This window comes from Aquila chrysaetos, chromosome 21 (genome assembly GCF_900496995.4).
Source record: "Aquila chrysaetos chrysaetos chromosome 21, bAquChr1.4, whole genome shotgun sequence".
NCBI lineage: Eukaryota > Metazoa > Chordata > Aves > Accipitriformes > Accipitridae > Aquila > Aquila chrysaetos.
Window position 1 is genome coordinate 20,297,644 of NC_044024.1, and position 20,416 is coordinate 20,318,059.

The 20,416-nt window shown below is 38.5% G+C and overlaps 1 long non-coding RNA gene across 2 annotated transcripts; it reads right to left on the bottom strand.

Annotated features, from left to right (window-relative positions):
- Positions 1-673: 673 nt before the first annotated feature.
- Positions 674-14,811, bottom strand: LOC115333802. 2 transcript variants are annotated; one of them, XR_003920924.2, is made up of 4 exons: positions 14,684-14,811; positions 7,427-11,021; positions 7,226-7,274; positions 674-6,740 (listed from the first exon to the last, which is right to left on the bottom strand). It is a non-coding gene; the product is annotated as an uncharacterized LOC115333802 (long non-coding RNA). The 2 variants fall into 2 exon arrangements; XR_005931085.1 differs by having other exon boundaries at positions 7,226-11,021.
- Between the last annotated feature and the right edge of the window lie 5,605 nt (positions 14,812-20,416).

Below are 20,416 nucleotides of genomic sequence, written 5' to 3' on the forward strand. Positions count from 1 at the left end.
GCGATGAGGAGGACGAGGAGAAGGAGGGGGGGGGGCGGTCTCAGGGCGGGCAGCGGGGGTCGGGCCGCCCGCCCGGCTCCTCGGTAGCGGTTCTGGCCGTGACGCCCAGCCGGGCCGGGGACGCGGGTCTACGAGGCGTCGCCTGTGAGGGAGCCTGAGGGAGGAGGAGGATGTGGCGGGAAAGCGGGCTGCGAACGGGGGTTAGGCAGAGCTCTGCCGCACCGCTGTCCGCTCTGCTGTGTTAGTTTTCCAGCGGGGCTCGCAGCGACAGCCAGACCGATGGGCACACGGCAAAAACCAGTTCGAGGCCCAGGCCCAGCCTCCCTGCTCTGGTTAGGGGGCTCGAAGTGGAAGCAGCAAGGCGGCGAGGCCCCACCGTTCAGGCCGGAGCAGAGAGCGCGGGGGTTCGTCAGCCAGTTTTGCCTCCTGACGATCTGGAGACCGCCAAGCTGGGTCTCAGTGGTCTAACGCGGAACAGAAGAAATGGGTTTCAACAGCAGCAGCGCTGAGAGCGACTGGGATTACTCACAGCGCGGTTCAAAAAGCCAGAGGCCACAAATATCTCTATGATTCATGCAAAAGTTTGCCAGATGGTTTTACGTGTTTTGGAGTCTCGGGCTGCTTTGTAAGAGAACTAGCACAAAATACCCAACTTTTGATGAGATAGATACAGAGCCGCTTCTTAACAACGTGTAAAGGAAGAGGAAACATTTTGTACTCCCTCTGCACCGAGCAGAAGTCCAGCACGGTCCTCCCCCAGCCCATATGGAGTGGGACAGAGTGTGAAAAAAGCAAAATTGCAAAACAAGCCAGAGCTGTATTTGGTAACAAGAGTTTGCTCCTATAAAAGACAACACCTTGCAGGAGGCTAAAATTTTCTGGCAACAACTGCATATGCAATGTGGCTGTTACATTTAATAGTTCTCATTCTTGGAGAAGCAAAAAGCGCATCACTTCCTTGGATGGAGGCTGAACTGAATCACTGTGTGGGTTTTGCCTTGCTTGGGCTATATGAATTTTAGGGCACTCTATTACTCTCGCTTTGTTCTAATTTGTTTCAAACCCCATTGTTTGGCTTAATGTCAAAACATCATCAAATAATCACTAATGAGAGGGTGTGGATTGTGCAAGGTGCCCAAAGGCATATCTGTTTTATGCAGATGATTAAATATTTTTTTGATCTAACCTCCCTGTACTTAGGGAACATTAGGCAAACAAACTTGCTACACCTTTTTTTTTCCAACTACAACACCAACACATTAGCCTATTTTCTAAATCTTTCTCATAAGCAGTAAATGGGTAAGAGAATATATTGGTAATTTCTTCCAACTATTTTGCACTTCCTATAGTTTTAAGTTTTGAATTAACTGAGCTTGGATTTACCATGATGTGTCCTGCCAGTGGGTACGGAAGCACATCTTGCGCGTAAACCAGCTAGAGCACCGGAATGGCCGTAGTGGGTCAGAACAGTGACCGAGTTAGCACAGTATGCTGTTTCCAATGGTGGCTGGTCATCTCCTGGGCAGATAACGAATTGTGCAGCTCAGAGACTTTTAGCTAAAAGGAGTTTATTTCTGCTCTTGATAGACAAATTAAAGGAAGACAAATCCGATCGCTTTCTTAATCCATATAAGCTTTTGGCATCTACGGCTTGATGTAGTTCCACAGTTTAACTTCACACTGTGTGAAAATCACTTCTGTATGCTTTGAGCCTTCTGTCTGGTATTTCCATTTGATGTCCCTTGACTTTTGCATTAATTAACTGTGAATTATCATTCTCTCTTAACTGTCTCCAGGCCACTCCTTGTTCTATAGATTTGTACCACAGATTCCTCGCACTACCACCTCATTCATCTCTCTTCTAGGCTGACAAGTCTAATGTTTTCCAGGTGCGGTTTCATAGTACCTCAAACAAATTTAAGTTGGAGCTTCCATCTCTCTACCTCAGACTGCATGTTCTTGCTCCCACGTGGATTTCAAGTGCTCCAGGTTGTGCGCTCCTACTAAGTGCAACTCTTGCCTCCCCTCTTCCTTTATGCCCTCTCTCTTGGAGACCTCACCAAGCCATGGGACCTCCTCATGAACCTCTTCTTGGCCCTGGACAAGCTGGCCTTGCGTGCCATAGCAAGGAGCTCAGTGGGGAATCCTGGTGCCGGCGGGGCTTGTCCACTCGTGTCCCCAAGCTGGGCACTGCTGAATGACATCCAGGTTCAGTGGCGTCATTGGGAGTGCTCAACAAAATGCTTTGTTTGTTTCAGAAGGATGAACATCTAAGTTAAATTAATGATTTCAGCAAAGTTGGAAGCAAATTTTGGTTAATTACAGTCTAAGGAAAAAATATAACCTGTCAGGTTATCGTTAGAAAAATGAGTCCTAAAATTAAACTTCCTACGGACAGGGTATCCAAGTGAAGAGTCAAATACACCTTGTTCTGTGGAGGCTTTAGAAACAGCACTTTGGGAAACCTTTCGTGTAGCTACAGGTATGCAAATGCCTAACTGAATTACGCAGGATTTACTGATGTAGCAGTTGCTCTTTTATTTGTCAGAAGAAATAGTTATGTTTAAACTAGTTCTTTGAAAGCTTTCAAACATTCTTTTTTGAAAATGAAGCAGAAACAGATTTATTTACTCTCGATAAATAAAGGTATGGTCAACTAGCAATACCCTGAGGATAAGTGGAATGCTTCCAAAGGCTTCAAAACAGGTAGCTAAGAAAAACAAGCCCATTGTCACGAAGCTTACGTTCACTACAAGATGTCTGAAACGCCTTTGCAAACATTTTAGGAGTCCACAAACAAAAATTAAAACTGCCTTTATATAACAGTATGTCACATTATCTTTAAAACCAAATCTGACTGAAAGGATTCTGCTTCTCTCTGCTTTGTATCTTTCCGGTAAGAAAAACCCAGCAATGGCTTTCTCTGGAATGTGATCAGTATAACAGAACTTTCCAGACAGTGCAATTGCCCTGTACCAACGCTAATTTTCATCCTTATCACAGAGGTCAAAAAGAAGCAAGAGAAAGGTGTGTGGAGGAGAGACCAAAGTCAGTCTAGAAGGTCTCTGGTTTTCACCCGTGATTCAGGGCAAGCTTGCAAATAGTCAACAGCTTCTCACCTCATTCCTGGTATCAGCAAAGGGATTGCATAATGTTAGCACTTCTAATCTAAGTAGTAAATCAATACTTGGAGCCTTGTGGGTTGTTTATTTATATAGGAGCAGTGACTGCTGAAATCAACTATTTCCTTGATGCAATCCTGTTTCTTCACAGAATATGCAGTTAGAATCAAAACAACAGAAGACAAATTTTGTATGCAAACTTTGCCATTTTGTAGCAAGCACTCTCCAAATAAAGTTGCCTCGGTTTTGTCTCAGGCTGGGAAAGTTTTAATGTGTTCTTTTTTCTTTTTTTAAAATTGTATTTCTGCTACTTCTCAATAAACTTGGAGCACATCATGAAAAAAAAAGCTGAAGCATGTTAGACCTCCACATTAACCCTGCTCATCAAGAGTAACATACTTTTGTTCACTCCAGGTCTTTTTAAACTGACAGGTTTTAAAAGAAAACACAACAAAAACAATATAGCAGTCAGTCATACACATTTGGTGACACAAAGGATTATTGACCTCTCCAAGGAAGTGCATTTCAAGGAGGAATTTCAAGTAGGGGGGAACTGAGGGATGGCCTATCAAATAAAGGGCAGTGTTTTAAGAGAAGGGGCCTACCTCCAAATGTATGAATTGTTTTGTTCTTTGATGCTTTTTGTTCAAGCTAGTTCCATTCCCTTCTTACTCTTACACATGAAACCTTCCATGACTGGAAAATTATCTGCAAATCTGTTTGGAACAGTTGTCATAAAATAACCAATTTCTATATTTTACATAAAGAATAAAAAAATCTTTATCACATCTAGTATCTATAGCCAATATACTGGGCCTTCTGGGGAAGGAGCAGGGGGAACATAGAGACGAAATTTGATAGGTGTTCTGAACTAAAAAACTTTAATCAATTTTGTTACCCTGATCTACACAAATATCACTTCTCATTCTGAGTCATTATGTAGAAAATGTACAGCAACTTGCAAGCATTACGTAATTAAATCTTTGTTTTAAGCCATGTTGCATGCATGAAATAGAAACATGTACCTGCTTGCAGACATAACATTTGTATTCTGTAGAAACAGTACATTTATTACCTGCTCAGATTTGTGCAGAGTTTAGAACTACTTTCTTTTCCAGAGGTAATGCCTGACAGTAACTTTCTGCCTGCTTAGGCAGCAAGACACAACTTGCTGTAGTATTACCCAGGTACCTATTATGCCCCACAACACCTAGATATCTGCAGCATTTCAGAGACTGTGATGTACTCAATTAATTCATCAGACATAGGAGGCTGCACTACATATCAATATGTACAGCCCAGTAGGGTTCGAGATTCCGTAGCCATGATTGATAGCACACATATTCATGGGTTTGTGCTTGGATTTTGATTCTTTCATCCAAGGGAGCACCTAGATATTTAATGATCTTGGGTCAAATCAGCACTTCATAGACAGTACCACTGAGATCGGTAGGTTTGCACACTACATAAAGTCAAAGGAGAATGCAGTTTCAATGTTGTCTTACTGTACAATTTATGACAAAACTGAAAAGCCCCATCAGGAGCAGAGCTTTAGAGTATTAGATCCTAAATAGGATGCTGTATGGACATGGAATTTCTGACTGAAGAATACACATTTTAGGAAAGGAAAGCAGTACTGACAGAGGTATTTCTAATCTATACCATACTAAATCTAGGGAAAGATTTGGCACTCTATATTAAATTTTGTTGGTGCAAACAGTTACATGTCTTATTAGTAGAACATATGCAACTGTACAATCATTAGATGGCTGTACAAAACAAAGTACCTAAAAATGATTTTCTGGACTTTAGAGGGAACTTTGAACAGTCATTACAAGGAGGACTTCCGAGTAGTTCTCACATAATGAAATATGGTCTAGGGCTGCCTAGAGACACTCAAAAGAAAGAAAATAAAATGCACTAAAAAGGAAATGTTTTCTTAATTTTTTACAAGATCCAGCTTAAAGCACACAACCACAGTTAGCAATAGCCACAACAGGCCAGGCTTACTATAAAGAGCCCATTAGATTAGGTTAGATTATGACTAAAAATACAGCTAAACAATTGTCTTCTTCCGGTGTATTCCACACTCTTCTCATCAGGATCTCTTGAGTCTTACAATTTCCTTTACGGGAATCATAACATTTCAAACACTATGCTGCCCTAATTTAGTATGAAACCATTTGGGGAAATCATTAGAGCAAAGACTAAAATTCAGTGAGGACCCTGACCTCAGTAGTTGTTCTATTTACATATGCCACGGCAGAAGTTTGTCTTGACAGAAACAGCAAGGCCAACCTCCTCATCAATACTTCTTTCCATAATTAATTTTTTTTATTTAGAACCTAGATAGCAAAAAAAAATTACTTGTTCACCTTAACTTTATTCCAATTCGTCATCTGAGCTCAATTTTTATAAAAACATGATACTCGATCAAAAAAATCATACAAGTCCTCATCATGTATGTCTGTGGGCTGGCTGCTACTTCAAGTACATTTCTGAGAAATATGTAACAGGCAAGTACAAACAATATCTTCTGTCATATTCCCATACAAATCATTCTCACAAGGAGCAGTCGCATGTGCACGTATTCCTCTGAATTTGTAATGTAAGAAGTAACATTGGTAAGATTAGAATGACTCAACTTGTTGCTTATCTGTTTGTAGTCATTCCTGTAAGTTTTGGAGGCAAATATACATCAGCAGATTTACAGGAAGGACAGACATGACCTTGTGTCCAACACATGTTTTGGTGCATGAAGGAATGCTTAGTCATTTTAGAATAACTGGCTCCCTATGTAACAATTTAACTATTACACAAAGATTAAATGGTGTGTTTGTTTATTGATGTTTCATTTCTTAAGGCAAAAGACATAAATCAACTCATAATCCTTAACACTGACAGACTGCAAGCTCTTTTCTATACTTATTCATGTAAAATCACATCTAAGACAAATTTCTGAAAATAATTTGGTGATAAATTGGCAATCTACTTATGCAAGTCTTATAAAGTCGTCTTGTTATTGTGAACTCCCTCATGTGATTTTTTTTTAAACAAACTGTAAATGACTCTTGGAACAACTGTTTCTATCATTATATATCCCTACAAGAATCAGTACAAACTGATCCTGCTTTCATCAGGTATACTTCCTTTTTGTTTCAGATGTGCCCAGAAGGTAAAGTTAGAGAGTCACAACACAAAACTCCAGCCCAAGGACAGAAATATTGTATATGCTTTAACACAAGTAGGTAGCCTTCCAGTCTTAAAATATACTACACATACTGTCTAAATTACAGCAAGCTGCCAGTCTGCCCTGACAAGCTCCAGCAGTTCTGCTTCAGCATGTTCCTGAACTTGTAAGGGAGTCCTTACAAGGCAGTCTTGCAGCTTCCATCCTTTCTGTCATGATTTACAAGATGGAGTACCTATAAGAATCTCATTCACCCAGCTTGTCAAAATGTCAGGATTTTGCTGGAATTCAAATTATGGTATTTTCATTCTGTCTTTGCAGCAAAACTTTCAGTCACATCTTGATTTTTCTAGCACAACCTCTTTCTTCAGAGGCTGATTGATCACTGCATTGTTTCCCATCAGTCCAACAGAATCGCCTCCACAGCACTGTGGACCATTGAAAAAAGAACACAAATTCCAGGAGAAAAGCCTTTTAAAATGTTATTTATGGACAGCCTGCAGTAGTGGTACAGACCCCCTCAGCAATTTCACATATTACACTGAACAGTGTAATAAATGTGTATGATTTTTTTTTTTTCTTGGTCACCTTTCAGAAATCACCCACAAAACATTCCCCACATAATCTTTTATCTCTCCAATCCACATATGTTTATACAGGCTCTTGCTTACATGGGCAAAGATGCCAGAGTAACCAGTTCTCACATTCCTAGTAGCATTTTTCAGTCAAAAATTTAACATTTCCTTTGCATAGTAGCCTCATTGTCAGAATGTTTGGGTCTAAATTGATCTGTTTCCATTCATAAACATTTGTGGTACACAAAATATCTATCCATGAAAAAACAGAAATGACATACAAAGATGAGAAGTACACCTTAACACAGTGTCTTTCAAAAAGATATTTGACTTCTTACCTTAAAAAGTACTTCCCATGAGATCAAGGATTTGACTCAGTGCTCAGAGCTGTAACATAAAAGCACTTTTAATGAAGAGTCCAGGTGAACTTCAATCTTTAACGCTATGGTAAAGTTAACAAAACCAGGACTGTTTTAAATGCTTGCACTTGTGACATTGACTTCCCTTTTGCTGTTAAAACAGAAGAGAATTCTACTTACACAATCAGTTTGTCATATCAGTAGCTGCTACCTACTTGTCCATGTTGTTCCTCGGGTTTATGCTTAGCGTCATATATGTAAGAAATATTTCTAAGAGAATATTTACACAATACTTCTAATGACTACGCTTTCGTTTCTGTCAGTAGTTCTATTATGAGTTGATTCCTGGAGTCAATTATTTAATTGATTCACATGACACTATATATGCAAACTGTTTGGAAAAATAATTGTTATTGTTGTAGTAGTTACAGAAGAGGTAAACGCTTGTGAATGAAACCTGGTTCGGAATATTCGCAGACACTGGAGTTGGGGTGGGGAATGGCTGCATTCTGAGGTCTTCTCTGCTCCTGCTGCTCTTGTACTCAGAATTCAAAACTGCCTGAAAGCAGACACCATCACATTATCTGTAATGATATCTGGCTCCAAAGGCCAGCTCAGGTATCAGTATTACACACAGCTGACAAATACCACGATAACAGTTTCTTTTTGTTCAGGTGAATAGTATCACTTACAGACCGATTTTCTTACAGGACAATGATAGTTAAGAAAGATGATGCTGGGGGAGTTTCAGCTTTAGCCTACCTTGCCTAGATAATTTAACTTCTTCATTAATATACAACAGAAGCATCCTCAAATAAAAGACTTGTAGCAGCTTGAGAAAATTAGAAGGTAGTGCAAAAATAGGCAGGGTAACAAAAGGTACATTATATTCGCTAGACAAACAGCCTGAGCAATTCCATCTCTTACCAAGTTTTAGAATATTATTTTCATGACTTCTTCGAACTATATCACTAGGCTTAACAAGAGATGTTACTCTTCACAAACTTTGCCTTGCTTATCCCCTGATTATCAAGGCTACAAACAGCACTATGGCTATTTCTTCTTTAAGCATTATTGATCGGTATTTACAGTAACACCCTTCAGGAGAAAAGTCAAGAGTAGCATAAGTCATAGGCCAGGACAATGGAGCACAGCAGTGGTAGCACCTTTCCTCTCTTCACAGTTTAAGTATCAGTTCGTTCTGCCTGCAGAGGTTGTTCAGCAAGCTCCAGGAATCTCAAGTGCAGAGTATGTAATGGAGGACTGTGCTAATTCTCAGAATTTAAAGGGTTGCTTAAAACAAAGCAGATATATTTCTAAGACGTGTTTTCACACCGGATTTATGTATGTTATGGTAAGCTCTGAACTCCCAAAATACCAGCTACACCTGTCTTGGGCTGGTGTAGTAATTTCATTCCTTCTTACGAGCAATTTTCTCATGTTAAAAAGTAAATTCTGTGATTTGGAGACTTACAAAGCACATAACAGAACATAATTTCACCCTTTCCCCTTTTTATCTCTGCTGTCTATCAAACTTTGTTTTATATCTGAACACACTCCCTTATAAAGTAATTTACTCTTGACTATTTCTTTTTCTTTATGAATCCAGCCTGCAATCTGCTTCCATTGAACTTAACTGCAAGCTTCCAGTACCGTCACAGACTATATGTTTTATGTCCATGCTCACCAGAGCAGACCTGGCTGGCTGGGAGGAGGGGGCAGACAAGCTTTGCAATGCTTTTTGTGCAGTTGGAGTGCAAACAGTTGGTTTTAAATGTTACAGAAGTGTTAAAACACCTTAAGCAGAAAGCTTGTCAAGGCAATTAATCAGGAAAGACCACAACTCAGCAGTCAGGTCCAGACCAGGGCTCCTCCTCTGCAGGACAAAAGATGTTGTCTTGTCCAATGACAGAAGAAGCTACTTGTTTATACTGACACAATTCCAGCATCCCTGGGGTTTTTTGTTTGTTTTTCAATGAACTCCAGAAAACGCAAGCATTAGCTAGAGATAGTGGGTAAAAGGAAAAAAGAAAAGGAAGTCTAGCAATGTCTTTTTAGATTAGAAACCTTCAAATATAAATAAAGGAACAGTGCAGGTGCTTTAGGCTCCCATCCCATGAAAGCACCACTGGAAACAGGGCTGAGGCCATAGCTGTGCACAGCACATCCATACTCTGAAAGGACTTGCATTTGGACTCCTATCAGTGAGTAAATGTGAACGCTAAATCACTAGAGCCTCTTTTCAGAGATGTTAATGGGAAATATTTTAGAAAACTGTACCTGGAGGATCTGCAAGAGACAGACATAGTTTTTAGGTAGTATGTATGTATGTTGGATAGACTTTGCAAGCTACATTTCATTTATCTTTCCATAGCATAAACCGATCTTTATTCATCTGGAATTTTGGCGTCACGTTCGACTCCTAAGAGACTTTCACTCAATGATTCATTCTTTGGGACACAGAACCTTTGTGTCAGATAGGCTGGCTTACTTTCAAAATTACCTGTTAATCTAGCCAAGTGGGGGGTTATCCCCTAAAATTAAATCATGTAATTCATATTCCCATGGGAAGCAATATCAAAGAAAAGAAAGACCAGAAAACTTCCTGATTCGCCTTCCTCTCATCACCAACTACAAATCTAGATTGCTTTCAGATTTTAATCCCTGTTATGTTATCCATTAAGGGGGAGAAAAGGAAAGCGGGCAGCAACACCACCATGCTTTAATGAGCTGTGAGTGTAGTGATTGGCATCAGTAATCTCCAAGTTCTGCCACTAAAATAAACTGCTTATCCTTTCAATTTAGGGGTACTGGTAGCTCAAAGATGCTGTGAAAATTAAGTAGCTAATGTTAATAATAAAATTTAAAGATGCATGAAGTGGCTATTACAATGTGGACTGGGGAGAACACCCACTCTTGTGAATTGCTTACACAATTGATCCAGTAGCTTTTCTCCTTAGACACTCGGGGAGACAAGGACTCAAATATCATCATGCCGAGTATGATGTAGAAACAAACCAACAAAAACAACGAAATAAATTGGATTGCCAAAATCCTCCCATTGTATTTTACTTCTAAAATTTTGAAGGCTAAATTTGAAATATTTTTGATGACTGAAAGTGGAGTGACATTGCTGACATGGCTGAACACTACAGAACTGCAGTAGCTATCTATTCTGTTATCAATTCATTTTTATCTCATTTGATCTGATTGTAATTATGTGCCATTCCAGTACCAGTCTGAATGATACTAGCAGAAACCATGCTACTGAGGTTTGCTCTTCTCCTAATGTCTTTGTTCAGTCTATCCACAGTAGTACTGATGGCAGCCAAACATTTAACTATATGTTTTCACAACATTGCCGGCAATACCTTGTAATTCCAGGTACCATCTTTTATTGAAATTCTTCTTAGTATTAGCCCATGAAGTACACAAAACATAGAAATATTGAAACACCTCTGACTTTTTTACCACAATTAGGAAGTCTGAAACTTCAGCTTGAGCATTTGACACAACGCTGCTGAAGAGAGAGAATTAAAAGCTACATCCTTATTCAATGTTACACTGATGTTCACTTCCTTTCCCAGAAATGGCTGACCACAGGAGAGAAAGCCTATAGACTGAAATACTGCTATGCAGAATAAACAATTACTCCTATGAACAGCAGATCTAATGAAGCCTACCTGTTTTTTTTTAATAGATTTGAATCCTTAGCTCTTTTTCTTCCACGGAGTCCTTGTTTAATAAGGGCTGACCTCTCATTGCACAACTTGTGCTGTGAATATAAAAGATCATTTAATATTATTCAACATTTCCATGATAAACCAGGTTGCCATGTGACTGTACATGCAAACCCTGTATATCTGCAATTTTGACCCAATATCAAATTCTTTTCAAAAAACCAAATTGATCTCAAGTTTAAAAATACTCTCAGGCCTTTAACTAGGTAAGTCACATGTAGCTGTTTACACTGTTGACAGAAGTTATCTGATGAACTTCAGCCCATGCAAAGGGTTAAAAACAATAAAAAGCTTATAAGGTGGGATACCTTTTCCTCATAGAGCTTTTATAGTGAAGTCTGGGGTCAGTCCTAGTTATCTTGTGAAAGAAGCTTTGTCCAATGCCTTGGTCAGGAATTTCAGATTAGAAAAAACTGAAGCACCAGTCTCCTTGTTCAAATTTACTCACAAAATTAGATTTATAATGAATGCTACTGTTTCTTCCTTTTCCCCATATTAATAATTTCAAATGTGAAATACTTTTATACTCTTCTCCAATACGCTACAACAGCACTTGAAGTGCATAGAGTACTTGCAGTGTAGGGGAAGCACTACAAACAGAAGTGACACTCTAATTTGTAAACATCTCCTTTTACTTCTGCTACTCGTTTAATGGTAAACCTATCACTTAATTAATTTCTAAGACTTCTATCCAATCTTCTCTTTTTTATGTAGTAAAACCAGCAAATGCTACCTCAATGCAATTCCTACCTCTTTATACCCCATGCACAAAAATTTAGGATCTTTCAGAATTCATCTTGCAAATAGACATAATTAAACCTGGGGAAGTTACTACACAAAGCAAAGGAACAGATACTGCCACAAAAACAAGACTCAGTGAGAACTGGATCAGGCACTTAATGGGCTTCCATTGACTTCAGCAGCGTAGGGCTGTGTCCTTCCTAAGAGGCCATCAACTTAGATGACTGAAATATTACCAAATATTATCAAATTAATCTCCAGTATGACCCCATTGACTTCTCTGGTGCTACACTGGGCACAAGTCTGGCCCACATGCTATAGAAAGTGTTGGCACAAATGTAAAGGAGTTCAGGAAAAATGGTAGCGGATTTGTGATGAACAGGAGGCTTAAACAGTTTTAAACCAAACACCCAAGATTTAACTTTAGACTAATTATTTTTCTATGGTGTAACTTAATGGCAATTCCTCTTAATACTGGATTAAAAAGTTTAAAATAAGCAAGCCATATTCAATGCCATGGGAGGTCTACAGTGATAATACCAATTAAGCCTAATAATCTCCTAAGTCTGTAGCTCTAAGACATTCCCCTGGGTGTTAGGTGATACTTTAGCCAAATACTAAAATGTGCGATTCAGGCAAATAAACAAATAAATAGTCAGAGCAAGATTAAAATGCCTGCCATTAACCCAAAATAATCATAAATAAATGCTGCAAGTTTTTATCTAATGATCAACATATTCCCAGAAGGACTCCTGCTTTTTTCCCCACAGGCTAAGTTAGGAAATTGAACAAGGATGTGTAATATTCCATGATAACATCAAGATTTTTAGGCCTGCCTGGAGACAGAATGGGTGCAAGTGCTGGAGCTGATGAGTGGACTTTCTGAGAATTCTTGTTCAGGGTATTTCAAAGCAAACTACCCCATTTGCAAAGAAGATATGAACCCTCGCCCTTTCCCTAACACACACCCCTTCTAAGGATCAGAGAAGAGAGGGGAGGGAAGAAGCACCTGGGAATTAAATTTCAGAATCTGACTGAGAATTTTAAAATCCGCGGTTCTACAAAGTATAGACTACTACGCTCTATTCCTTACAGTTTATCCAAAATATGTCAGATTATTCAGGCCATTCAACATCCAAAATTATACTGTGGAAGCCTCTTGCTTCTGCTAATAGGCAGACATATCTAAGTGTCTGTGTAGCAGTACTCAAGCAGGATTGTCAAGAGTTAGATTTACTGTTTACTTTGACATTCTATTGACACAACTTTTATCTGTGCCTCAAGCTCTATCCCAAATTGCTAGTGAGTTGTGCTGCTTGCATCCTTTACTGATTTTTTTTTTCCAAATGATCTTCCCAAAACCACTCTACCTTTGTAGTATGGCAGTGACCACTGGCACAGGTAATTTCCATTTCTTTGCTAAAAATTACCTGCTTCGAAGCAAGGAAAGGACAGCTGTTTAATAGCAGTAACCACTACAAGACTGGGAGCCTGACTTTTTTCCTCGAGAGGTGCAAACCAGGCTAAAATCAAGCAGGACCTGTGCTGCCACCTGCTGCGCAATCTTACTTATTTTTTGTTCTCAATTAAAAAAGCAATCAATTTTGCGACAAAAGATTCTATTGCAGAATGCAGGTGTCTAGCCTAATTTCTCTCATAAAAAATCCTCTAGAGGGGAGGAGTTAGACACATACGGGAATGGAGAAAAATGTGTCTTGAAGCATTTCAAAGTGTACACTCATAGTGCTTTCATGCAAAATCAAACAGGTGGGTGGCTCAACTGAGAAGGTCACACACGTCTGCTCTGTGATATTAGTTTACGTGTGCACTATCTGCATGTTTACAACCCAATCTACTTTAATCTCTACAAAATAAATAGTATCAAAATACCAACTACTGCTGACATTTAAACTGTTTTACAAAGTATGTGAATGAATGCATAAGAACTATTTTTAACCCTACAGATAATATAAAGTTTTGGCTATGTGTTAATCATACTAAATTGCACTCATGTGCTTGACTGAAGGTCTTTTCCCTGTTTTCTTTTGAAAGAAAAGCAGAAGATTTGTGGATTTTCCTTATTCACAGAAGAGATAAGTTGCCTCAGCTAAGAAATTTTCACATCAGCTGTATAAGACTTCCCAGCAGACTTTCTTCAGTTACTAGATAAGTAGGCCACTATGTTTGTCTCTCTCAGAACTCTTTCACCCATCCGTTACTGAAACACAAAGATATCTAATGAATAAGAGGAATACTAGACTTGTGTCACTTTACAAAGCTCTTTTAATTCCTCATGAGAATTATTCTAGATAGGTGCAATATATTAAAGTTAAATACTGTCTTGGGGTGGAAGCAGACAGAAATTACTGAAAATAAAGCAGACTAGTAAAACTTAATCTGTTGAGATCTATGTTGCATTCAGTACATAGACAGAACAATTTTCTCCGTTTGATCACTAGTGCCCCTATGCTCTCTATAACTATTACTAAAACTTTTGGGGAAAAGATGGTGAGTTGACTAAAATATTGACAAAGGATAACTAAAAATAGTTGGAAAACATTTGCAAGACCTTGTGAACAGAAAAAAAAATCACCATGTTTATAATAGTACATGTTTGCAGAAGGTATTTTGTTGCTGACAATGCCTCAGTGATTGGGTGTTTCTCCCCTCATGTCACTGAAAGACTTGAAGGCCTTTTCAGAACTCACTCCTCTACTCAAGACAGGTTTAATTAGATCATTTGCATGAACCCACTTGCTCACAATGTTTCAAAGCAGAAAAAGCAAGTCTCAAAGGAGCTTTTTCATGCTCAGTGCTACTGCTGAATATCATATCTCAATTCCTCTTCAGTTCTTTTCTTCCAAAGTTCCAAACCTCGTAGTTTCTGCATGAACAAACTAGTTAGTCCAAACTTTGGTATTTGTTTTATATCTAAAAGCCAGGATTGTAGCTCTACCTGGATGCCTTTTCAAGTACTCTCTCTTGAAAAACGGTTGCTCTTGTCCTAGATCTTCTCACAGGGTTTCCTAGTTCCAGATGACTTCTTCTCTAGGCTTGTACAGACCTCTTTTACAGGAAAATAAACATTTCTGCAAGAGTGCACATAATGAGAAAATTAGAACACTAATGTCAAGCATCAGTCTTAATAAGCTCTATACTAAATGTACACATTGCATTTACAGATGCAGTACCATGAAATACAGGGCATCTATTACCTTCTTAAACCTTTTCCCCGCTTATCTCCTGAGATAATACTTATATAGTACTGCCTAACCCAGACCCTGTTTCCAGACTCTTCTTCCAATGAAGGTTTCAAAAGCTCAAACAGGGCTACATGTTTCAGGTGACTGATTTAAGTCACAGGGCAATTTTTGCTTCATATTTTAATGGGAGCCAGAGAAGACCTGCCAGCTAGCAAAACTGTGCAACCAAAAGATACTAAAGAACTGTGGGAGGACATTAAGATCTCAACAGAGAAATCAGTGCTTTGGTATGGATGTTGCACTGTTGTTAAAATCTACTCTGTATCAGTAGAATGCTTTGAACTTGATCATGCACCACTCAAATAATTTGTTCATCTCTGTCAGTTATTTTCGGGGAACAAAGTCAGATTCCAACATATTACAAAATAGTTCTCAGAATACAAGGAATTATTTTGATAATACCAACTAGACAGCACTGATTATGCTGCACTTTCTTCCATAGTAGTATCACCTCCCTGTCAAGTAATAGCAGGTAGTCTTCTCTATCCACAAGATACCAGTGAAAATACCTTCACAGGTAAAGATAGCAATTATATAGATACCAAGTATGTTTTAAATATACCTTATTTCATTTACATAATTCGCAGATACCTCATGGCATTACAGAAATAGGAGAGGGCATTATACTGAAGGTTTTAAAGAAACTTTTGAGAATGCTGTACCTTATTCTGCTTGTGTGATTTTTCTTTGCTTATCTAGCTGACATTTGTGCTCTTTGGACTTTATAAATGTCAGCAAACAGATCTGAAAAACATGAATAACTTGAAATGTTTCAAGCTGGGATATAAGTATTTTTGTTACTTCTTTCCCCCTTTATTGGATAAAGTTTTCAACTACATGCTTCCAGAGGTCTGGCCACTCCTTTGAGCTATGCACCCACACCACAGTTTGTGCTTATCCCTTTTTCTCTGTTTCTAGTAAAGACGACTTTAGGGAAATAATTTGGGTACCTCTTTTCACCATTAGTCAGAGTTTCTAAATGGAAAAATCTCCTACTGAGTCCAATATGATCTGCTGGGTACAATACCTGTACTGAGTACCATAGCCCTGACCCCCTGTCTGGGCAGAAAAAGATTGTGTCAGGGTTGAGATTGTGGAAAATGTCTTCCAGCAATCAGCCAGAGGAGAAAACAAAAAGCAACTAGCTCTGAAGCATGAGGCATACCATTAGCCAAGCTGTTAAAATGCTCACATGTACATAAGCCATGAATCCTGATAAATTTCGAGAGCTCTGTGGTAAATATTTCTAAGATTTATGAAAGAGACTAAAAGGGGCTGAGCTATCTGGAAATCACAGACCTGAAAAGGAAAAACTCTTTTGCCTTCCCTGCTCTATTACTGAAAACTGTTAGCAAGCATCCACTGATGTAGTTTGAATAAAGGATTCATCCGAATACTGAGATGAGAACATAAGCAGAGATATTAAATCTGCATAAGATACTTATTTTCTTGTTTCCTTCAAACACTGTGCATTACACTGGCCTAAGCAAAAAAACCTCTTACATTTACATATCAACTCCTTTCAAAAAAAAAGCAATCCTTACACATTTCAAGAAAACTTAATTCAAGTTATTTATCACTAAATTTCAGTCCAGTGACTGCTGCAGTTTAAAGCTAGTTCCTTCCTACCCCATCTCATTAGAGAACTGCAAAACCTATCTCCCTCTTTCAGCTCCAACAGGACAGAACACAATTCCTGCCTGCCTTCTGCAAACATTGACAACTTTTTCCAACATTTGTTCTGTCAATGTATGAAGTCTTAAAAAATGCTTGGTGTGCCTAGGCCCCTGCCAAGCCCTCAGTGACCAAATGCCTTGCCACCACGCCTTTTGCAGAAACAGGCTTGTATTCTTGGTATTTGAAGTAAAACTCCCTTACAGAAGAGCATCATGTTTCATGCAGGTGTCTCATGTATCATTCGAACACAACTAGTCCAATTCTTACTATTTCATCTCCTATGTGTACAAAAGTAGTGAGAACAACAGTGAGATAAAACCACAAAAATTGTCCTGCTACTGAAAAAGAAAGGGTGGTTTGGTTTTTTTTTTATTGTGTTAGTTAATAGAGCATTATAATGAGCATTTAAGAGGGTGAACAACCACTGGAGGGCTCATTCTTCTGTAGAGTCGTTTTAACAAAATGCTGAACTAAACCTTTCAATAACAAAGAACATAAACGTGACCTCTGTGTTGTGGGAGGCTCCTACACTTTATGAAATGCATGAACTTGTACAGAAAACATCTGAGTATACCCATTTTTCCTCAACAACTTATTAAAACAAACTCTAAAGACATGCTTCACTGTGGTCTTCACCATGGGCCGCAGGGGAATCCTCACTGACCTGGGTATCTGCAGGGTTGTTTCTCTCACATATTCTCACTCCTCTCTCCTGGCTGCTGTTGCGCAGCAGTTTTTCCCCCTTCTTAAATATGTTATTGCAGAGGGGCTACCATCATCACTGATGGGCTCAGCTTTGGCCAGCAGCAGGTCCACCTTGGAGCCGGCTGGCATTGGCTCTATCGGACATGGGGGAAGCATCTGGCAGCTTCTCACAGAAGCCAGCCCTGTAGCCACCCTGCTACCAAAACCTTGCCGCACAAACCCAATACAAGGGTATAAGAGCAGCCTTTTGATATTTTACAGCATCTATTTTCATGTATTATATTCAACAGAAATGTTAAAATGTGTGACTGGTATCTCTGTATGCTAATAAATGATAGGAGGATCTAACAGAACCCATGTCTGGCTCAGAAAACTGAGCGAAATCTTTGCGAAAACTGTACACTGCCTGATGTATCGCTGTAAAAGCTGAGGTATTGAATGCCTCCTCCCCAAAATGTCAAAAGACATAAAAATACACAGTGATAACACAATAATATGTCATAATAGACCTGATCATATACTATTTCAAATACAAGTACAAATTTCATACAACTTAATTAACCAGAGATTACATCATGTAATAGTTGTCCTTCCTACCTTCTGTTTTGTTTCTGAGACTGGAATTACATTTGTTTCACATTATGTTAAGTATAGCGGTTCCCTGATTTTGAATACCAAATGTCACTGTGGTATTAATAATAAAGGTAAATTCCACACAGAAGCTTAGGGAAGACACAAGTGTTCAGAATCTCTCAGGCTGAGATTCGTAAGTAGTGACAGAGTGTCTCATAATCAGAATTTAGATTTCAGTTTTTAAGACTGAACTCAGTCTTAAGTAAAAGGGGTTTCAGTAAGTCTTTATGGATGTCGGTGTGCCCCGTAAACTACAGCAAAACAGAACAAAAATAGAAAGCACAGATTCTTCTCCCTGCAGATTTATAGAATCACATACCTCTTACATATACCAGTCATAGCTAAAATCAACTCTAACAAACATGAACCAGGCTAACAATTCTCGTAAAACTAATATGGCAATCAAATTAATCAAGGATTTAATTCATTGACTTCACTTATTTTTCTGAGACATCAGCATGAAAAGTATCTTGTAGTCTACCTATAGATATTTCAGAGATCACTTTCCATTTGGGTCTGGTTCACTGAAAGACTGGCTAAGCGTTGTTAGGGAATTTATTGAATTGTTGCGATTAAAAGCATCTATAAGCATGCATTATATTAATATAATATTTTGACTTGGAAGGCAACAGTGGGAAAAGTGCTCTTAAGGCTGACCTTCCAAGAAAAAGAGTTTGGGTGGTTGTGAAATGCCTTTTATTATACTTAGCAATATTATGGTGCTAGCACTGGACATGAAACAAAGCAAATGCCCTGAAAACTAAAAAATGGCTAAACAATACAGGGGACAAACACAAAAGGGAGTGACTGTCATTGAGCACTTTAAGGCATAAAATGTTTAGTTACTGATGTGTGAAAAGAGCAGTCGTCTTCTTTCCGTTAGTTCTCAAGATACTTCAAGTTTAAGAACACATAAATAACATCTGGATGGAAACTTAAATTTTCTTAAGAACACATTTTATATGTTTTATAGCAGATCCATTTTTTTCACACTCATCTTAACAAAAATATTTTTTCCCAAGCTCCAAACAACTTCAGAAAATGCCTTTACTCATTTAACATATGAACCTACAAAGAAACGTTTATCACCATTTCTCAGATGCATCCTCAACCTGTATTACCGTTCCTGACAGTACTGTTTGACCTTTTAACTTCAACATGGGTACAGTAATTAATATGCAGATGAACTGTTAACTATGATTTCCTTTATCTCAAAGCAAGCCTCACACATTCATGATATTTCTGTATTTCTCCCTGCTTTTACATCCAACTGGTTTTGTGTCTATTAATATTGCAGCTTTTTATATAAGGGAAAAAATAAGTCAAATACTGCAAACATGACAAAAATGTGATTCAATGAAAAGCTGGTTCACACAGTTTTCATCTAACAAGTTCCTGTTGGTGCTTTATATCATTATTTTCAGTCCATCAGATTAAAAACCATGAAAATGTGATATGCTTTTTAAGCTTTTATTTTGAATGGTTCAAGTTGACATTTACTTTTTTTCAGTATTGTCTAGCATATGTTCTAGCTAAATTAGCTGACAGGGAGAGATATGATAAATGCAACAGCCTTTCATCTTTCTCTCAAGAAAATTCCTTGAGAGGAAATCAGCAATTACACTACCACAAGCCTTTCTTTAAATTCATAAAAAATACATGTGAGCAACTGACTAAACAGAAGAAAGTCAGAATAACTGATGGAAGAATCTCTATGAACCTAGATTTGTAGCAAGAAAAAAAGAAAAACAAACAACAAAATAACAACAAAAAAAGCCACCCTGTACTGAGTGGCTTACCAGACTGAATTTTTCCAGGTGGTTGCCCTATGGAACCTATATTTCTGGTTGCAAACGTAGTTTTCAAAATGTGAACTGTAGATAATTCAACATGAAAAAGTATAGTACCTATAAGCACCTCCTTTTTTGGGGACGGGGAATATTTACTCTAGGGATTAATGACAATATAACCACTACTTCTTGATTATTTCACTTGCTGATATCATCATTCAAGAAGAAAGACAGGACCTTACTGATTTGCTGGGAGGCATCGTCTTGTGCCCTAGGAGGGAGAGTGCTGATTTTTTTGCCAAAACTTGAGAATGAACCACCAACCTGAACATGATCTTTCATAAGCTATATACAAAACCTGGAAGATTTAGTAAGGGTAGGGGAGCAATTTTTCTAATTCGTGAAGGGAAGAAGGTACATTTGATTTAATTCCTGGGCTACAAGGAATGCAGCAAGAAGGCCAGATGAAAAGTAGAAAGAGGTAGGATGTTAGTAGAAAGCCAAAGAGACTCTGGTTTCTATTTTGTACAGAAACAAGCCTTCTGGTTTACAAGTCTAAGCAGTAGAAATGTTGTTGCTTTCTGCACACGACTTGACTATATTCATGCTCATAGTCTGCAA